This window comes from Olea europaea, chromosome 8, assembly GCF_002742605.1.
Source record: "Olea europaea var. sylvestris chromosome 8, O_europaea_v1, whole genome shotgun sequence".
Lineage (NCBI taxonomy): Eukaryota > Viridiplantae > Streptophyta > Magnoliopsida > Lamiales > Oleaceae > Olea > Olea europaea.
In genome coordinates this window covers 9,501,439-9,506,019 of record NC_036244.1, presented here as the reverse complement: position 1 = coordinate 9,506,019, position 4,581 = coordinate 9,501,439, and the positions used below count along the sequence as shown (strand labels likewise).

Here is a 4,581-nt window from a genome sequence, read left to right as displayed (position 1 = left end):
GATTCGGACTAGCTTGTTTGCCCTTCTTCAGGGACGGATTTAGGGGGAATGGGCTAGGCTATAGTCCCCCCACTCAAGCCCAAGAAGTTTTTTTAAGGGTATTTTTGGTTTTTTTTATTATTTATAAAAAAAATCATTTTTTTATATGCAAATTTCTTTTTTCGCGTATTAGCTTGGTCTGAAATTTTTTAGCTCAGTCTTAGATCCAATCCTGGATTCGTTCCTACTCTTCTACTACATATTCAATGTCAGCTCTATTACAAAGGCAAAGATTAATGGCTAGTTGCCATAGCGCTGATCAATAGACCAAGTGTTGACCTCATTTCCGATTGAGGTCAAGTGGACAACAGATATCGGACTCACCCGCGCACACGTAGGTCAAATCCAACACACTAGGACACACGGACGATCCAAAGTAGACTAAGAGAGGGTGTGGGAGCAGCTTAAAGATACCGAATGACAACGTTTGGAATTCGACGATAAATTTGTAAAGCGATTGTACGATAAATACCAATTGTAAAGGATGGACACTGTGTAAACTTAGTTGTTTTTACAAGAGAGTAAAATGGTGTGAATTTTTTTGTATTCAATGTTGCATTCAAAATTTCATTAGCCTTACAATGGTGACATGGGGAAGTATTTATAGTAGTACCAGGTAAATTGTGGCCCTCGAATGGGACCACACGTGGCCTCATCTCCTTGATCCATATATCTAATCCTAGGCATCACTTTTGACTTGGTAGCCCACTTTACATTTATTAAGTGACAGAATTGTCATTTTGTTTGACAAAACTTGAAACTTAAACTCTATGATAGACGTCCCATCAATCATTTGACAAGATACTTGTGAAAGAATGGATCTCTTGGAAGAAGTGATAGAGAAGGTGCTTTGGAAATCACAGCTTCGATTCATGGGCCTCGGAGTGAACCACCTCGGCCAATGTACTTCGGACTTCAAGGTACCGAGCTTCAGTTGTGGTATTAATTGGAGCTGCCTTCCATAGGCCTAAGGGCCTCGGCCGCCATATGTTTTGGGTCAGGTTGGCCAAGGACTACAGTGGGTCGGCCATGTAGAGCCATGTGTGATGAGACGTAACAATAGTCCCCCAAGTCTAAGTATAGTCATTTATGTTATATGTGGACTTCGATATTTGAGTAGAGTTTTTTTAGTTCCTTCTGCATTTTGAGAATTTTGGACTCCTAATAATAGTCCCTCAAGTCCAGTATAGATGTATATATCATAGTTGGAGTTTAAAATTGACATTGCTTCGTTATGAGGAATACCTGAAATTCATTGTTATTGCTTTTAACTGTGCGCTGGAGTAGGAAATTTTGAGTTGCCGAAGTTCGTTGTGTTTGGTTGCTGAAATTAATTTATGGTTGAGTCAGGTCATTGTCGAACCGCTGAGGCTGTATGTCGTGTGATTGCTGAATTTTTTGTTTGAAGCTAAGGCAAGAAAATTTACAAAATGCCGAGGCCCATTGAAGCTGAATGTTATTTCAAGCTGGGGCAGGAAAAAGCTGAACTGTCAACGGTCGTTTGTTGATTATTTGTTGCTGATAACTGTGTCAATGATTTGATGTTGGTGTACATTACCAAGAAAAGGTTGCCGAATTATTACAAATTCGAATGCACATACGGCTGTTGCATTAAATGCACAATGATGGTTGCAGTTTGGAATTCTAGAAGATGATGGCTCTAGATGGTGCGTGTGCAGCATGCATTGATGTAAGGCGTTAATTGGAAAAAAAACCTTTTGGATTCTCAGATTTAACCAGAGATTGATGGCTCAGATTGGATGGGCTTCAATTGAACGGCTGGGACCCATTTTGGCCTTATATAAAAGCAGGATCACCACCATATTCAAACTTTTACTTTCATGAGATTTTCTCTAAGTGTTCCAAGCAATCCGAGTTTTTCGACTTTTCTCCGTCGTTAGAGTCATTTTAGTTTAGGTATTCTTCATTTCAAAATTCTTTTTTTCTACAATCTATATAAATTTCTTTATAATGGATTCTGAGGCTGCTAGGGATTTAGTTACAATCACTAGAATCGGGGAGGAGGGTTCACCTTAGGGGGTTAGATAGTGAGTTGTATGATGTATGAGAAGCCTATTGACTACAAGGTGATTGGAGGGCTGCAAAAATACCTTCTTCCATGACTTCGAAAAAACTTAACGGAACTGAGGAAAAATACTGCATACCCCATTACCCAAAGCCCACAAACGTGCCTGCTTTTCGAGGCTCGAATGTGTGGCAGTAAGTGAATACCTGTTTAAGGTAGGCATGCGTCTTCCTCTGTACCCCTTCTTTAGGGCTGTGCTGAGGAACGCTAGCTCCGACCTAGGTTCTACCCAACAGATGGAGCTAGTTGGTAGGAATGTTATTCCTATGGAAGGAGGTGTGCATGGGTGAAGACATAACTCTACATGTCTTCAAGACCCTCTTCCAACCTCGGGTGTTAGGGAAAGATGAGTCGAATGGCTAGTATCATCTAACACCTTGGGGGTCCCATGCTCCCTTTGTGGTGGGTCTTCCTTCATCCATTAAGGGCTTCGTTTTGGGTACGGGATAAATGGCAAACAGTTGAAGGGGACAAAGTCTCAGTGTGCATAGTACCGACTTGGTACCACGAAGCACGTGAGTATCTTATCTTGTGCTCTTCGCTTCTTGTTTTCACAACTTATGCTAACTGTTGTATCCTTTTACAGATTCAGGATCCCATTTTGAGCTCCACGAGCGGAGTGGGACATGATTGAGAACATCTACAATTGTTTTCTCAAGCTTCGATACTTCGATCATCTCATTAACAGGAGTCGCTATGTTATTGATTTTGGGTTAATAGCTTCCAAGGGTAGAAGATCTTCATACTTGCTTTTATTTCTATGATTTTTGCCTACCTTTAACACTTCTCTGGATGTTTGCAGATAAGTTTAAGAAGAGAGAGTACCCCTCTCGAGATATGGCCTCCATATTGAAGGCCACTGCTATTGTAGGGGATAGGGCTCAAAAGCCTAGCTCCGGGTCCGCGAAGGAGGTGAATAGTAAAGTGGAGCACCTCAGTAACGGTCAAATTGATAAGGGTTTCGAGGAGGAGGCAAGTCACACATCTGCCGGAGGCAAGAAGGATAAAAGGAATGGGAAAGTCTTTGAAGACCCCCATAAGAGGAGAAAGTTGACACATAGCAGCAACTCTTCCACTGCGAAGTTTAGGACTGCTATGTCCCATTCTAACAAGGCTGACCCCCTACTGCCCAAGCTAATGAATTCTGCTATGAAGGCGGTGAAGGTTGAAATGGTAAGGAAGGCGGAGCAAGAAGAGGCTGTAAAGGAAGTGGTGGAGGTCTCCAAAACTCCTAAGAAAGCCCCTCCTGCGAGGACCGTTGGGAATGTGGGGAGGTTCCTCAGAGGACAGGATGAAGTAATAGCACTGACTGTTTTGGAGATGTTGTCGACTGAGGTCCAAAGCGCCACTGAGAACTTTTACAAATTTTGGATCAATCGATGGCAAACACATGGCCACATGTGACACGGTGGACCTCACCACAACCCTCGTTAGCTAAATAGCCAGGGCCTTTAGAGTGGTCCTTGAATGTCAAGTTGTGCTAGCTAACATTCAGTCAAGGAATAAGTCCTCGGTGGACAAGTTGGCTACAGTCGGGGAGAAAATGAAGAAAATAAAGTTCGAGGTCGAGAAGGTAAAGCTGAAGGTGAAGCTGAAGCTGAAGGCAAAGCAATCTGAGGATGCTGCAAAGCTGGAGTGTGCCTTAACCCAAATTGAGGCCTTGAAGAAGGAGGCTTACGAGTCTTAGTGCAAGGTGGTGGCTCTTACAAAAAAGGTGGAGATCTCCAATAACCACTAGAAGCTCATCGTCAAGGCATTGAAGTAGGCAACTTGCAATTTCAAGGGGCCAGGGACTCCGAGGGCCACAATTTACCTTGTACTACTTTAAATACTCCCCCATGTCAACATTGTAAGACTATGAAATTTTGAATGCAAAATTGAATACAAAACAATTCACTCCATTTTACTCTCATGCAAACAAAACTAAGTTTACATAGTGTTCATCCTTTACGATAGGTAATTATCGTACAATCGTTCTACAAATGTATTGTCGAATTTTGAACGTTGTCGTCCCATGCCTTTAAGCTGCTGCCGCGCCCTCTCTTAGACTGCTCAGGACCATCCATGTATCCTAGCATGTTGGATTTAGCTTACATGTGCATCGGTGGGTCTGGTATCTGTTGTCTGCGTGGCCCCAACCAAAAACAAGGTCAACACCAAGTATAGGAAATGGTTGTGCACTGGCCTGAAATAGTACAGCATCTATCTTGAGTATATGTAGACAAAAAAAGATCATTTATTTGAGACTAAAATCTTTGGTTCATTGTAATTGTCTGAGAATACAATGTCCAAAAATGCATATCAGAAATGTATATTCAATTCATTTAAGTTTCAAATAATAGCTAGGATGAGGGATATTTGACATTATGGCTATTGCTGCATAAGGAAAAATAAGGTACTTGATATTTGACATCATACTTAAAAGATCTCTGAAAAAGTATTTGAACTGCGATGGT

General features: G+C 41.7%; 1 long non-coding RNA gene across 1 annotated transcript; it reads left to right on the top strand.

Annotated features, from left to right (window-relative positions):
- Positions 1–275: 275 nt before the first annotated feature.
- On the top strand, positions 276–4,314 carry LOC111398149. Its single transcript, XR_002703328.1, has 3 exons — positions 276–312; positions 2,928–2,931; positions 4,292–4,314. It is a non-coding gene; the product is annotated as an uncharacterized LOC111398149 (long non-coding RNA).
- The last annotated feature ends 267 nt before the right edge of the window (positions 4,315–4,581 follow it).